The sequence below is a fragment of the Lutra lutra genome, chromosome 2 (assembly GCF_902655055.1).
Source record: "Lutra lutra chromosome 2, mLutLut1.2, whole genome shotgun sequence".
Classification (NCBI taxonomy): domain Eukaryota; kingdom Metazoa; phylum Chordata; class Mammalia; order Carnivora; family Mustelidae; genus Lutra; species Lutra lutra.
In genome coordinates, this window is record NC_062279.1 from 147,328,820 (window position 1) to 147,345,018 (window position 16,199).

The 16,199-nt window shown below is 50.8% G+C and overlaps 1 protein-coding gene across 3 annotated transcripts in view; it reads right to left on the reverse strand.

The window, feature by feature from the left end:
• SLC2A9 (solute carrier family 2 member 9) overlaps positions 1–14,963 on the reverse strand; it is a 231,556-nt gene extending 216,593 nt beyond the window's left edge. For all 3 annotated transcript variants that reach the window (XM_047718880.1, XM_047718881.1, XM_047718877.1), the window contains exon 1: positions 14,763–14,963. The gene's annotated coding sequence lies outside the window, so the exon portion shown is untranslated. The remainder of the gene's footprint in view (positions 1–14,762) is intronic.
• Between the last annotated feature and the right edge of the window lie 1,236 nt (positions 14,964–16,199).

Below are 16,199 nucleotides of genomic sequence, written 5' to 3' on the forward strand. Positions count from 1 at the left end.
AGGGCGCTGATGCTAAAATGAAATGGACAAAACAGGACTAATAGACTAAGAAACAACAAATGGGTGATGACTAAGAACCACCAAGTGGAGAGGGAGATGGAGTTGTGGGGGACATTTTCATTAGAGACTGTTGGACTCAATGTCCCTCTGAGTGTCTGGACTCCTGGCTCATGTGGGCACTTTTCCCACTTAGGCTTATCTTTCCAGGACTGTGGCCAGGCAGCCCAGAAAGGATCCCCTCAGGCAAAGGTAGCGTTAGTGAAGTGGGCATATGTCTTTGGGACCTTCTGAGCTTAGAGATGCTACTCCCCAGTGTCGCAGGTTGTTCGTGGGGAACTGGTGATGATAATGCAAATTAAATAATAACTGGGGGGAAATGGCATTTTTTGAGAGCTTTGCAACTTATAGAATGCCTTTGCATTTATCATCAGAGATAGTCCTCCCCGGAATTTTGTGGGGAACCCATGCATTATGTTAACAATGAGAAGACCAAAGGGCAGAGAGGTAACTGGAGGTCACACAGGGAATTCTAAATGAGTCACAACTGAACTGGGTTTCTTGGTTCTCAGCCCGGGCCTCTCCCTGCTTCTCCCATGACAAGACTTCAACACTCCCCACGGCTCTTCCCTTCTATGGTTTTCAAAGTCATCCTGACCAGTCAATCCACCCACCCACCCATCTATCAGTAAGTATACAAGTAAGTAAATGGCTATATTCAATAAAAGTATTATTTACTCTGGCTACTGGTTCATTTGCATCGTCTCATTTCTTTTCAAAGGCAATGGCAACCCAGGACACGATGGTGGCAAGTACCACCCCCGAGGTGGGAAGGCAGGAATAAAGAGCAGCCACCATCACCCTTGGCTGGGGTTCTGCCAGATGAGACCCTGAGAAGGGATGCTCAAAGGAACAGAGGTTGCCCCCGCCTCCATGACAGGCTTCAACCGCCTCCCAGCATGGCTTCTTTCCATCTAAGAGAGCCCACCACTTCCTGGAGAGCTCTCAAGCCAGGGTATCTGGAACTGAGTTCAACTGAGAGGCTCATTTTACAGGTGTCAGGGAGAGCCCCAAGCGAGAGGTCAGTGCAGAAGCAAAGACGGGAATCAGTAGGCATTGCGTTGGTCCTGTGACAAGTAACCACTTGTTAGTATCGGGAGCCTACCCTGTGCCAGAGCCTGAGATACACTCTCGAGGGCCATCCCCCTGATCTTCCTGCAGTAACCCATTTTTGAAATGCAGACACTGAGGCTCAGAGGCTAAGTGGCTTGCCTGCTGCCTATAGTGTAGACACTTGCTGGGGGTGGGGGGTGGTCACTCAGCATATGCAGGCTTTCCTTCCTCTTTAATTTCTTTGCAGTCTCCCAGCTCCTACTGCGGCCAGACTGCAGGCACAGCAGGCAAAAGTTTTATGGAATTCTCCAGATGCCCATCTATGCCTTCTGGGCAGCAAATATTGGAGATTCTAGAAGGGAAGTTATTCACTGTCCCGCTACCCATCTGAACACGAAGCTCACCTGTGAAATTACCACCCAGGAAACAGTCCTGCCACACAGACTCATAGTCTGTTCCTGGATGGGGCATTCAGGAACAGACTGGGCTTGTCTGTCTCCATCCTGTCCTAGGGAACTGGGTTGGACATGCCCCTTTTCCTTCCCCAGGGAGTCCCCAGGGCCCCCAGAATTACAGCCTCTCTGCCCCATGCTGCCCTGGAGTGAATGTTCGCTCAACACCTTTCAGGTGTCAAAGCGGTGTTTGACTGGGGCACCTGGGTGGCTCAGTGGGTTAAAGCCTCTGCCTTCCGCTCGGGTCATGGTCCCAGGGTCCTGGGGCTCTCTCCTCAGCGGGGAGCCTGCTTCCTCCTCTCTCTGTGCCTGCCTCTCTGCCTACTTGTGATGTCTGTCTGTCAAATAAATAAAATTAAAAAAAAAAAAAGTGTTGTTTGGCTGACTTTGGCCGGTCAGCGTCCCCTTCCCTCTCCTGTTGGGCAAACTGCGGAGTGCCTCCCTTCCTCCTGGGCATGGCCTTGACCTTCACAAAATGAATGGCTCCTGAACGCCCTCCAGAGAACCAGGGCCAGCAGGCTGATGAGAGCAAAGATCTATCTTCCAGGTCTACCCCTTATGATTCTGATTTAATGAATCTGGCATGGGACTAGGCGTCTGAAATTTAACGAGCACCGACCCACCCCACCCGCAACTGATCCTGACATGTGGGCCTCAAACAGACCAGGGGCTTCTCTGTGTTTCCCCAGCTTCAGCCTCAGCTTGCCACCTTGATGATGCATTACTTTGAGTTATTTCTATTTTTTACCCGGCTTTACCCTAAGCCAGCAGTACTCAGCCTTGCGGTTCACACGGAAGGAGCTTGCAGAATGTTGTATGAAATCTCAAAGCCAGACCCCTCTGTGGGCTGTGGCATTTGAAAAGCTCCCTGGGCGATTGTAAGGTGTGGCCATGGTCAAGGACCACTGCCTTAAGCAATGATATGCATACAATCTAATGGACATTAAAGTATAGGCATAAACGTATCAATAAAAGCATGCTCACGCACAACCAACCCCAAAGCATCCTGAGTTCCATGCTTTGAGAAACCCTAGTCTAAGAGGGAAAGGCACTTCTGGTCTCTGGGGTCCACGTCCAAACAAAGAATTCCTCTCACTGAGACTCCGAGATGTACTACACTTCCCCGAGTCACGGCACGTGAATGACCTCGTGATCCCACAGCATGGTCCCCCACTGCGGGACATTGTTATCATCCCTAGTTTACAGATTTGGAAACTGAGGCTGAGAGGATCAAATGCTGGCTCTTCTGTTCCTGGGAAGTTCGTTCAGAGAGTCTGATGCCTGCTTCCCAGGTCCTGAAGAAGACATTTTCTCTACCATTCCAGGGGCTGAGAGGGGAGCAGCCCTGCCTTCTTGGGGGGCCGGACTGAGGGCCGACGGGACTCTAGACGTGTACTGTTTTATGCCAGCAGCCAAGGAAGAGGCTTGCCAAAGGATGGGTGTCATGGGTCAAGGGCGTGTGGCTGAGCACCACCCTCCACAAACAGGCCAGTTTCACCACGCTACCCCTGCAGCGGTTTCAGGCCTCCCTCTGGTTTCTTCTAAGATTAAAAAAGAGGAATAAAATCTCATCTCCTTAAGAAGTCAAGACTTCACCTGCATTATAAAGATCAGATTTATCATTATTCAGTCATTTGTGTAGCTAATTGGCTGGCTTACGACCATTAGGTCCTGGCAAATCCTAATTGCACAAAAGCCCTTTGGAAACAGGCTGCTTCGCTTGCTGATCCTAAGTAATTAGTTTTGGATTTCCTGACTTGCTAAAGACCAGTGAGACACGCTGTGTATTTTCCAAAGCAAGGAAGGAAACCTCTCTGCTCCCAGGTGGTCCACAACGGCCCTGTGTTTGGAGGCTCATGCTCTGGGGGTTCCAAAGTACCTCCTTATGGACAAAAGAAGATGCTGACAGGAATCCACCAAACGTAGTTTGTTTCCAAAGGAAGCAGTGGATGCTTCTGGTTATGCAATCCTAAAATATCAGCCCTCGCAATGAAGGGAATCAGGGGAGTCATGACACAGAACTTCATTTTGGAGATGAAGAAACAAATGAGTCAGAGTGACGTGGCTAGTTAGCAGAACCGGAGGGGGAAGATGCCACACTGCCTGAGGCTGACTTGATTCTGGATTCCCAGCGCCACGGACACTGAGATGAATAAGGTTTGGCTCCTGTCCCCTAGGAATGCACCATGGGTGGGGGTGGGGGACGGTCACAGACATAGAATGTTCCGACACACTTTAACAGAGGCAAAACGGGGTTCTGAGAGGAGGCATGCAGCTGGACTGTTTGGGGTTCACCCACTCATCCATTCCTTTATTCACGCATTCCTTCATTCAACTGTGTACGTCGAATACCTGCTCCGTGTCAGGCCCATTCTGTTCTAGGAATTAGGGCCCCAGAATTGAACAAGACAGAAAGAGCCCGATTTCCTAGCCCTCACACATAATGGGGAATCAGACATGACACAACTACCCAGTCATGTAGATGTTTAGGTGCAGTTACGGAAAATTCTAGAAAATGGTGTAAGGTGGTATGAGAGGCAACACCAGAAAATTCTGACCTCAGCTTAGGAGTGACCATTAGTCAGACATGTGTGGAGGTGGGATGGGGGTGATGTACCTGTCCAGAGGGAAGGGGCAGCAGGGGGGAAGGCCCAGGCTGGAAGGAACTTGCGTGTGAGGGTTTGAGGGACCACGGGGCTGGGCCTGGCCTGCCTTGTAGATGAGGTTAAGGATGAGGGGTTGACTCCTAAGAGGGATGGGAAGGATTGAAGATCTCTAAACCTGGGCAGGGGGTTGAGCGGGATGACAAGCTCGGCATCTCAAGCAGCCACGTGGCTGGGGTGTTAGCCCTGGGAGGATGCGGGAGGACACAGTCTTGTCCGCATGAGAGATGATGGAGGTTTAGAAGAGGGTGAGGGTGGCAAGAGTGACTCACTCACGTGGTGGTTCAAGGATCACAGGAGATGGTGCATGCCTCTGGCACAAGGGGAACAGGGGGGCTGGCTTGGCTGCCATCACCACGAGGCCCGTGTCCTCAGATTGGGCTGAGGAGGCACCAGGATGGTCCTTTAGACTCTCTGGGAAGGGTCCTGTGGGAATGAGAGCAGCGCAGAGACTGGCTGGGTACACACTGGGCAGGACTCCAATTCTGAGGGCTTAGCCCTGAGACCCTGGACAGGCCACAGAAGCACTCTGAGCTACAATTCCCTTTTTTTGGAAAGGGAAATTCTAACCTCTCTGAGCAGGACAAGCATGGCCATGAAGTAAGACTCAGAATGAGGCACGGTGGAGCATTTGAGGAAACCTTACCCCCACCCCTCCAACACACACACACACCAGTTTGGTAACACATTCTCTCCATCCTCTTCGAGTGCCCATGAGTCTCTGAATGTCTGACTCAAGTTCCTCCTTTCGTCCTGTGCTCCATGAAAATTGAGATTCGTCATTCTTGGCTTATCATAACTACCTCGAGTGTCTTGTGTTCCATGATGTTACTGGAAAGCCGTAAGGTTGTTTGTCTGGCAACAGATGAGACGCATAAGTCAGGTGTGTCGCTGTGAGACCCCACACTGTCCCCCAGTCCTGGTGTGCCACTCCCACGTGGCTTTGCCGGAGATCAGTGTCCACCTAGCCGTGGACTGCCTCCCTGTGTCTTGGACTGAGGCTGAGTGGATCCGGAACTCGCTTCTCCATCCTCTCCCTCATCTCTGGGTCATAATCATCTCTCTAAACTCAACCTAAGTCTTGCTTTTTTTTCCCCCCCCCAAGGAACCCTCAACATCAACCCCCAAATCTTCTGGTTATAGTATTTCCTGCTTTAAAAATGGAGAAACGAAGGTTCAAACCTTTGGTATACAAAAAGCCTAAATTCTTCAGCAGAATATGTGAGTCTTCCTCCCCTTGGCCTCGCCGTTCCTGCCTAGCCTGCAGGAACCAAGAAGTAGCAAAGGCAGGGTTTTGAACTGTCCCTCCCCCTTCCCCCCACCATGGCCTACATCATGAATAAATCCTACCACTCTCTCGCTGGCCCAGTTACAAGCTTTCATGGGACCCAGGCAGCCAAGTTGCTAACTACGATGCCACCTGTTAGCCCTCCCTCAGTTCTGCGATGTGTGTGCATCTGTCCCGTTCCTCTGCCTTCTCTGCTGGTCACACGGAGGAATGACTCCTTCATCCAGTCCCAGGTGTCTGCACCTGAGGTTGCCAGCACAGAGTCCCTCCTGAGCCCAAGGATTCAGGGATGAATTTGAAATGGCAGTCTTCTCCTTTACTGATTGGCATTTTTTAATCACAATGGAGGTGATGATGAGAACAGAAAAGGGGAAAATATGAAAATAGGATAGATTTCTTCTAGAACAAGTTTCTGGACCAGCCAGTCCCACAGCCCGGCTCAGTAGGGGCCAGGTACTTCCAAAAGGTTAGCATTCCTAAAATATATTCACTGAGAAGCTCTGAATGGCCATAACCTTTCTCCAGCTCTAAGGGACCGAGTCTTTGTTGGTTTTCAATGAAAAGGATTGGACTGTGATCTCTGGCTAACATTCACCAGTAGTGTCATCCCAGTAGACCATCTGAGGCATCCAGAACATGTTGTTCTAAGGATCCACGTGTCCCTCCCAGCCAACCATGGTCAGGGCAAGGGGTGTACTATTATTATCCAATATGGACCATAACAGTTACGAGCACAGAGGTGAGAGATAGCTGCTTCTCGGCTGCTCACAACTTTGGCCCTATGGGAAATTCCCTTGGACCAGCTTGGTTTGCTCAGGCTGCCATAACAATGACACCGTAAATGTGTGGCACAAACCACAGGAATTTGTTTCCTCACAGCTCAGGAGGCTGGAAGTCTGAGATCAAAGTTCCAGCAGGGTTGAGTTCTGGGGACAGCTCTCCTCCTGGCTCGCAGATGGCTGCCTCCTCAGGGTGTCGTCAGCTGGCGGACAGGGAGAAAGGGCAACTTCTCTGATGTCTCTTCTTAAAGGACACTCATCCTATCAGAGCAGAGCCCACCCTTATGGCCTCTGGAAACTTAATCACAGCCATAAAGGCCGTATCTCCAGATAGAGTCACAGTGGGGGTCAGGACTTCAACAGAGGAACTGGGGGGTTGGGGAGGGCGCACAGATCCAGTCCACATCACCGGCTGACCAAGCAAGAGAGTCATCGGAGCTGATCGTGGGTACATCAGCTTGGCAAGGGTGTAAGCCCAAATGATCCACTGTTGACCTGCAGCCACTCAGAGGTGGCGTGAGAGATGACAGCTGGGGAACGACTCCCATGGCCAGAGCTTCGGGCGGTGCATCTGGTCATCCACTGCGCGGCCGGAGGTTGGGGTGTGCAGTGTGACGCATGAGGCTCTCTGGAAGCTGGCCCTCACATGTAACTCTCCAGCCTTGCATCTCCTGGCCTTCCATCCATGCTGCACACACCGTTTCCTCCTTCCCTGGATAGTATGAGTCCTTCCCCAGACTGTGCCTTGGCCCAGATCCCTCCTCCACATGCTGCTCATGGCTTCAGGACTCAGTTCAAATGTCCTTTCTTGGAGCGAACCCCCCTCCCCCGAATCAGTGGGTGTTCCTCTGCTTGCCTGGTTTTCTATTTAACATAAATCTTGGTTTTGTGATGCATGCTACAGTTCATTACAAACTCTATTCCTGACCAGATCACATGCACTTTGAAGGCCAGGGCATCTGTAGGCTGCCTGCTTGAAATTTGTCTTTCTGATTCAGAGCGCTTTCCCAAGTTCAAACTTTTTCCCCCATCCTGGGTCCCCTGTTGCCCTATTATCCCAGTAAGCAGCTCTCCTAGCATCCTTCAGCAGCTAGAAACCTTGGCAGCTTCCTGGTTCCTTCTGCTTCTTTTTCATCATGCATCCTTCTCATTGTGCATCCATAATGCTCACTGGCTCTAGATCCAAACTACCTCTCAGCATCCCCTCATCTGTCACCTGGCTGCCACCTGCTCTCAGCACCTCTCCTGCAGGGTCAATGCCAGCTTCCCATTGCACTGCAAGGATGCTCTGCACTGTCCCCACACCCTGCCTTTCTTCCCCATCCAGCTGCTGGTTTGCATCCTTCCTGGGGCTTGTCACCCTTAAGATCATTCTGTCACCTGGCGTTTGCTGTCTCCCCCAAACAGGGACTGTGTGTCTGTCCCTGTCACTGCTTTACCCCCCCCAACAATCAGCCCAGTGTCTGACTCATAGAAAGTCCTCCACAAAATCTCAGTGACCTAGTGCTAAAGGCGCAATGAAAGGCTGGCTGAGCTATTATGGGAACGTGCTCTAGAGCGGCACTCGGATGAGGACAGGACCAGCCCACAACACGAGAACCAAGCACCAATACTCATGTTTCCAAGCACCAATCCTTGAAGTCAGACATAGTGCTAATATATGCAGCGCCAGGGGCAGAGGAAGGAGAGGCAATCTGTGCAGTGAGGAGCCTGCACGGAGGTGACCTTCTTTTGAGGGTCTGTTCCAGCGTGCTGTCTGGAAATCATTGGCAGGTGCATGGCTGTCTTGGAGTAGTACTGAGAGCAGAGCCAAAGTGCTCAGCCAGGACATTTTAGACTGATTCCTTCCGTGCAGATTGTCTACGAGGAGGCCAAGGAGGACACGGGGAGCTCACCCCATTAGCCCATCCAGTGAGCATCTGACAACTTCCCCCGACCCAATGCTTCCCTCTCCTGATGCTTCATGATCACTCCTTCTCCTCTCCCTGTTTTGCCCTATTTAAATGCTCACATACAAAAACGGAAGCCTGCCTACTTCCTAGGGAAAGGTTGCAAGGGCTTCAGAGAACCAGGGTTCCATGTGTACTGTTGGTCATGACACTGGTCTTTCTGTCTGTCAGAGGCATGCGTCTGCTGAAAAACACTCTGTTCCTCTGCTGGGTTTTGGTGGTGGAGCAAGACGGGAACACAGGGAGACAAAGAAAATCTTAGAGTCTTTCCCTCTTTTGTCTGGTACTGTTTTCTCCTAATTCTGATTTTTAACATTTCATTAAAAAACCCATCTTGATCTTCTAAGAGTCAAGTTAAAAAAAAAAAAAAAGAATATGTTTTTATTATAAGAACCAACTGCAGGGCCCCTGGGTGGCTCAGTCAGTGAAGCGTCCGCCTTCGGCTCAGGTCATGATCCCAGGGGTCCTGGGATCCAGCCCAGCGGAAAGCCTGCTTCTCCCTCTCTTCCCACCCCCAGCTTGTGCTCTCTCTCTCACTCTTTCTCTCAAAATAAATAAATAAAATCTAAAAAGAGAGAGAGAGAGAACTAACTGCATAGACTAAAAGCCAGGGGTGAGAGGGGGGGTTGCCAAGGGACATCACCAGTTTTCCTTCCTGTTTTTGTAAAGAAGAAATCAGGAAACCCAAGCCGACAAATGGGGCCCGTTGTCCGAAGTCATGAGGGCAGATTTGTTCCAGGGCCTGCTGAGCTCAGCCCCCGCGCTTCTGGCCATCAACGGACAGCGAAGGCGTGGCTTTCCCAGTGACAGCCGCATGCCGCAGGCCTACACGCCTTACTCACGTCCCTGAGCCCCTGAGCGCCCGGCAAGGGCACCAGCAAGAGCCCACATCTGAGCAAGGAAAGCCTGAAGAAGGTGTCAAAGTCACACACAGGCCGAGATGAGGAGAGACTCTAAGTCAGATCTGCTGGGTGCCAACGCCTGGGGGCTGGCCCTCCCCCATGTCTTTCCCTTCCCCATTCAAGCATCTGGAGCCAACGCTGGCTGGATTTTCCCAGCCCACATCGGGTCAGCTGAACCCACCCTGTCTCCTTGCCAGGGCAGCGTCTCAACCCCGCCTCCTTCACTTCCCTCTTAAATGCACTCACCACCCTTCCTCCCAGGCCTGCTTCTCAGGATCCTCTGGCCACCCTCAGAGGGTCCACGTGCCACACACAGCATCCCACACTCTTTCTGGGGCACTGATCCCTCTAGGGAACACATGTGCAATCCCCCAACAATGACACATGGCTGACAATCCTTTGTTAATTGTCTTGCAGACATTACATCTTATAACAACCGTAGGAGGAACACCTTCTCTATCCACGCCCGTTCTCTATCCACGCCCGTCGCCAAGAAAACCAAGGCTCAGGGTGGTTCTGTGATCTGTCCAAAGCAAAGCAGAGCAGAAGCTAATTCAGGCTAGTGGTTCTGCCTCACAGCACAGCCTCCCAGGCTAAGTCCTGCTTCCTGCAAGTATGGAGCCCAGACTCAGACAGCCTGGGCTCCTGGTCCAGCTGTGTGACCTTGGGCAAGTTACTTAACCTCTCGGGTTTCTGCTCCTTTGCCTATAAAGCGAGATGATAAACACCCCACCTGCTTCATGGGGTTGCTGTGAGGATTAACTGACACAGAAAGAAAATCCTTAGAATGGTGCCTGGCAACTGGGCTCAGCATATGCTTGTTGTTAGTTTTCTTTTAGGAATTTTTATGATGCAAAATGTTATCAGGGGCCCAGGTAAAAATCTCAACTGAAGTCAGAAATCTAGGAGGTCAGAATGACTCCTCTACCGTCACTCCTTCCAGACTTCTTTTTTCTGTAATCCTATCTGTTCTCCTGCTTTTATCTGGAACAAAGGAAGGAATACAAGATGGCAGGAGCTGTGAGAGTGACAGGAAAGGGTTTTCATTAATTCTGCCTCTTCTTTCCTGTCATGAGAGGGTGGTCAGGCAGACAGATACACTGACGTAGGAACCAGTATGTGAGTCTCAGCTTTGCCATTTACAAGCAGTACGACCTTGTGCCAGTTACTCTGCTTCCCTGAGCTTCAGCTTGTTCATCTGTAAAATGGGAGAAATGGTACCAGCTTCACTGGACAAATGGGAAATCGTTACCCTGGACGGAGACCCAGACGGCCTTCAGCTCAAGGAAAGTACCGCAGCAAATGTGCTCCTAGCTGTCCCCTTGTGGGGACAGATTACTGGGCTCTAGATAGTAATGAGTTTATTTAACTTGAGAAAGTTTGCCCCAGCCACATCCCCACCAACACGGAGCATCGCCTGCTGAGTCATCACGGTCCCAAACCATAGAGCTGCGAGTCCCTTGCACACGGGGACCTGCCCTCACCAGTGAGTCACCCAGTCTCCCAGCGCGACCAGTCAAACAGGTGCCCTGGTTTCATCTTCAAGCCTCTGGGAATTTGCTTCAGTGGAAACTCTCCTTAAAGGATCGGTCAGGCTTCCTGTCTCTGTGTCTATGATTTGCCTGTTAATATCCTTGTCTATTCCCCCGTCCCCACTGCTGTTTTTCTTGGGAATTTCCAGAAGTCCCTTGTGCATCAGTTGATCCTCCGAGAATGCAGGTTTGATCTGTGCGGGTCCCTGTTGACAATTCTGCAAATATAGCTTCTCTTCCTTAGGAATTTCTTAGTAACATTATTCCAGCTTACTCTATTGAAAGAGTACAGTATATAATTCATATCACATACAAACCATGGGCCAACCGACTACTCATGTTATCTGTAAGGCTTCCAGTCAACAGTGGGCTATTCATAGTTAACTTTGGGGGGAGTCAAAGGTTATGCGTGGATATTCAACTGTGCAGAAGAGTCGGCGCCCTGACGGGCCCATGGTTCAAGGGTCGACTATAGTCACACATCAGTTTCAGCGATGACAAATACTTTGCTCCCATCCGTCATCCATGGATCGGTCCCTGGTGTCCTCACATGAGACAGACATCCTGTTTTGGTGTGATCTCGTTCATCAGATCACAGAGGTTCCAGCTTGTTAGGATGCCTCTCCAAGAAAGGACCCCTGCAATGGAACAGAACGTTCTAGATGGGATCCGAGCCATGTTGTGAGACTCGGTGGGACTGGATCTGAAATCGAAATGCGGAATGCCTTGCCATCGGTCCATGTTTTACGCCAACTTGCTGGTTCCCGCTTGCAATTTCAGACTGTTGAGGCTGTTTACTTTTGACGCTGAAACTGCACAGCATTCCACCATCACAACACTTTCATGACCTTACACACTGCGTTCCAGGCGACATCCCTGGTAGGTCGTGATGAAGGAGAATCACTTTCCAATCTGCGTCCTGTAGACACAGTACAATGTGTGATGACTGTTCCCCATACTTGCCATGTGCTCTTGGTCCCTTCCCGTTTCTGAGCCTCCTCTCTATCCAGGGACGCAACGACGGCGGCACCTGTGTCGTCAGGCTCCCGCGAGTGGCAAGTGTGTTAGTACCTGGAAAGGTATGCCTGGGGCACAGGAAAGGCACGAGCTGAATGTCTGCCATGATCATTAGCATTATGGTAGCGCTATTTCTGCTGTTTAAGGAGTAGTGAATGGAGTTGCAAAGACTTGAAGTCACTTGTCCCAATCGCACTCCCCGTGACAGCAGAGTCGAGGCTGCGAGCTCCTCGGACCCCACGGCTGATGCCCCTTCCATCCCGAGAGGTGTAGGCGAGCTGCAGTCTGCCTGTTTACCTGGACTTCCCTGGGCTTTGTGTTGGCATCTAAGGGCATAGAGGACCTCTGCTCCCCGTGACAGGCACTCAGCCGTTGGAAGGGAGTGTCGTGTACCCCGACCCAAAGGACCTCTTCTCCAAGCTCACTAGCCCTTTCCCTTAAAGAGCCCTCAGGCCAAAGGGAAGCCACTGGTTTTCCACGTGCACACCCATCTTCCCTCGGTCTCAGTCAACACACACACGGGCTTAAGGCAAGAAGCTAACCCTCCTTGTTCCCTTACTGCTCCTCTCACCCTACATAACCTCTGCTGTGGGCTCCAGTGGTATGACCGACCCCACTGCTGCCTGTTCTGCTCACTCCATGCTGGCCATCCCCACCTTCTCCTGCACCCCTTGCAGTGTCTCTGTCCTGCTCTCCCTGCCTCCCCCTGTCTCCCTTGCAATCCACTGGCTCTCAGCAATAAGACTGAGCATTGTATCTATTATTATTTTATAGATTTATTTATGTATATGAGAGAGAGAGTTCTTATGCATGGGTGTGGGGAGGGGCAGAGGGAGAGGGAGAGAGAAGCTCAAGCAGACTCTGGGCTGAACATGGAGCCAGTCTTGGGGCTTGATCCCAGGACCCCAGATCATGACCTACACAGAAATCAAAAGCAGATGCTTAACCGACTGAGTCACCCAAGTGCCCATATTTATCATTATTTTAAAAATATGTTTATTTAGCCCTTTATGTTATTTCTGCTGATACCTTTCTGCTTTAGTAAGATGCCTGGATACAGGGTTTTGAGACCACCTGTGTGTTTTTAAGCAGGCTCTATGCCCAGTGTGGTGCTTGAACTCATAAACCGGAGATTGAGAGTCACACCCTCTACTGACTGAGCCAGCCCGGAGCTCCAAGACTGAGCATTTTGAATGTCAGCCAGAGTGTGCTATTACCCTTCCTAAAATACCCTTCTGTGGTTTGCCATTTTCCTTAGATTTCAACCCAAGCCATTTGGCCAACGATGACCCATTGATCTGACACCTGCACTTGTCATCAGCCTCGTCTCCCTCCTCTCTTCCCCTTGTCACCTTACTCCAGCAACACAGCTGGCTTCTCCCAATCCCCTAACCATGCCTCAGGGCCATGGTGCTTGCTTCTCCCTCTGCCTGGAGCTCAGCCTCAGAATGGCTTTCCTCCTCCATAGTCCGTGCTCTGCTCAGACGTTACCTCTTCAGAGGCTTCCGGACACCGTGAGGCTGAAAACTGTCACACTGTGCACCATAGCTTTCCATCCCTGGACCACACTATGCGTTCTCTATCATTTATTAAAACTTGGGACGTAGGACTCCTTCTCTGTATCTGTCTCCTCTCTAGGAGGCACACCCCCTACGAGAGAAGAGACCACCTCTGATTTGTCCTAGGCATGCTTTGCACAGCCCAGGACCTGGTGGTGCACAGCACGATTCTCTCCCCACCCCTGATTCCTCTCGTGAATCCCGGGAACCTGTGGCTGTGTTAGGCTGCATGGCCCGGGGGGAATTAAGGTCACAGACAGAATTAGAGTTGCTAATAAACTGGCCCTAATATAGGAAGATTATCTAGGATTATCCAGGCAAGCCCAGTATAATCCCAAAGGTCCTTTAAAGTGGAAGAGGGAAGCAGAAGAGAAAGAGTTGGAGAGACTCCGTGGGATGTGGGAAGGACTCTGCCCCTCCCCCGCCCCATTCCCCATCCCTCCACCTAGAAGATGGAGGAGGGGCCCTGAGCCGCAAGGGAATGAATGCTCTCCTTGAGAGCCCCCAGAAAGGACCGTGACCCTGCTAACATCTTGATTCTAGCCTAAAGGCACCCATGTCAGACTTCTGACTCCCAGAACTGTAAGAGAGTAAATGTGTTGTGGTTTAAGCCACTGAGTTGGTGGGAATTCGCTACAGCGGCTACGGGAAATGCAGCACTCTGATTTGCCGGTTGCATCATGAGTAAGTGAGTCCATAGGGTCTTATGTCTCTCTACCAACTGGTCCCTGTCATTCCCCTGGCTGTCCTAGCATGTGGTGTCCCGGGCTGACCCAGCTCCTTCCCGGAGCCTGACAGGCGGGATGGCCCGCCTCTCCTTCTAGCTCCTCCCTTCCAGCTCCTCCTCTGATCAGCGAAGGCTCCGAAGGCTCCGAGTCTCTCTCTAGTCTCGAGTTTCCAGTTGAGTTAAAGGCAGCACCCAGCACTTGTCGCATACAGAGCTCTCTGTGAATTGGAAGGCTTCCCTGGGTATTCACGTGCCCCTCCAACCTGTGTGTCGGACCAGCTTCTGTGCCCTTGGTCACCTGTGTGCAGCTTCCCATCCATGTCAATGCAGCGCTGTGTTTCTGATTTTCTGTGTTTTGCATGTCCTCCTGGAAACATCCTCTGGGGTGTCAGCTTTCTCAGCCCTGTCCCTCTGTCATCCCATTGGCTTCACGCGACCACCTTAGGTGTTTTCTTATCCCTGTTTTACAGACGAAGGAGCTGCAGTGTTGCTTGCTTATCACTAATTCACCTTTTGCACTTCTTTGGGAACGTTCTACTAAACCTTGCTGAGCATGGGCTGTCTGCTTATGTTGGAACATCCCCCCATGGCTGTCATCCCCGGGATGCAGCCCCGTTGCTCCTGAGAAGTGAGGATGTGAAGCTGTGTGCAGAGACAGAAAGAGAGAGAGAGAGAAGAGAGGGAGAAGGCCAGAACTCTGGCTGCCTAGCTCTGCCCACTGGGCCCCCCAGTACTTAAAACAACAGCACAAACCACAGCCACAAAACACAAGACAGCCACTCACCACCTCTCGTCTCGCGCTCAGCCCTTGCTGTCTCTGGGAGAGCTTCTGAGCTCATGGCCGCTTAGGAGCCTAATTCGAGCCACGTCGCGCCTGTGAGGTTCCCACTGGCCGGACTCCCAGTCCTCCCTCCACATAGGGCTGGTCTCTCAAGAGCTTCCCTGAAGCTACTTGGCCTTTTCCGTGATATTTGCCCCGCCTGTTTGTCCAGTCCGCCTGTTAGATTCCAGGGGCCTCTTTCGAGCTCCTTCCTGATGTGACTGCAATCCCCCCCCTTTCACCGGGTGAGAAGTTAATTTCCTTAACGACTATTTCCCCATCCTAACCAGGGTTTCGCAACCTGGCAGTCTCGCCTTTTAATGATAATTCTTTGTGTTTCAAGATGTTTTGTGGCATCCCTGGCCCCTCTGCCCACTTGATGCCAGTAGCACCCTTGAGCCCTCAGCACCCAGCCCCCCCCACCCCCGTGACAACAATAAAAACGTCTCTGCGCATTGCCGAATGTCTCCTAAGGGGCAAAATCACCCCAGGCATAATTCTGCCTTCGTGCATCTGTTTCATGTGGACTGAGTGATCTGTATTATTCTCCCCTAGACTGAAAATCCATACCTCTGTATCACCCGTTCTCTAGTTGTGGTTTCCAAAGAAAAACAAAAGTAGGGTGCTTTAGTTATGACTGTTTTGAACAAGAGGTAAGCTTCCATTATGGTAGTGATTAGTCAGTGTTCTCCAGAAAAACAGAACCAATAGGATGTGTGTGTGTGTGTGTGTGTGTGTGTGTGTGTGTGTGTGTGTGAGATAGATAGATATATATCTATCATATATATGATACATATACATATATATATATATATGAATTTGTGGAGACACAAGTCCAAAATCTGCAGGGCAAAACAGCAGGCGCAGACCGAGAGAAGAGTTGTAGGGCAAGTCCAAAGGCTGTCTGTTGCAGAGTTCCTTCTTGCTCAGAGGAAGTCAGTCTTTATCCTCTGAAAACTTTCAACTGATTAGATGAGGCCCACCAGCACTATGGTATGGAGGGCAATCTGCTTTACTCAAAGTCTACTGACTTAAATGTTTATCTCATCTAGAAAACAACTTGATGGAAACATCCAAGGCAATGTTTGACCACAAATCTGGCACTGTAGCCCAGCTAAGTTGGTGCATAAAACAATCATCACAGGTGGCAAGGATGAACTAATTTATGGTAAAGAAAGGGAGGATGCCTTAAGCTCATCTTGAACTCATCTGGAAAATGGGGCCAGACTTCCAGACGTCCATGATCACTGTCTGAAATGTCAATGTTATAGAAGTCACACTGGGGCCATCAGTGGTTCTCAAAACCTGGCCATTATAATCACCTAGGGTGCCTTGAAAGGATAGCAATGTCAGAGTCACCCTTGAAGATCCAGACCCATTTAGTCTGTGGTGGGGCTCAGG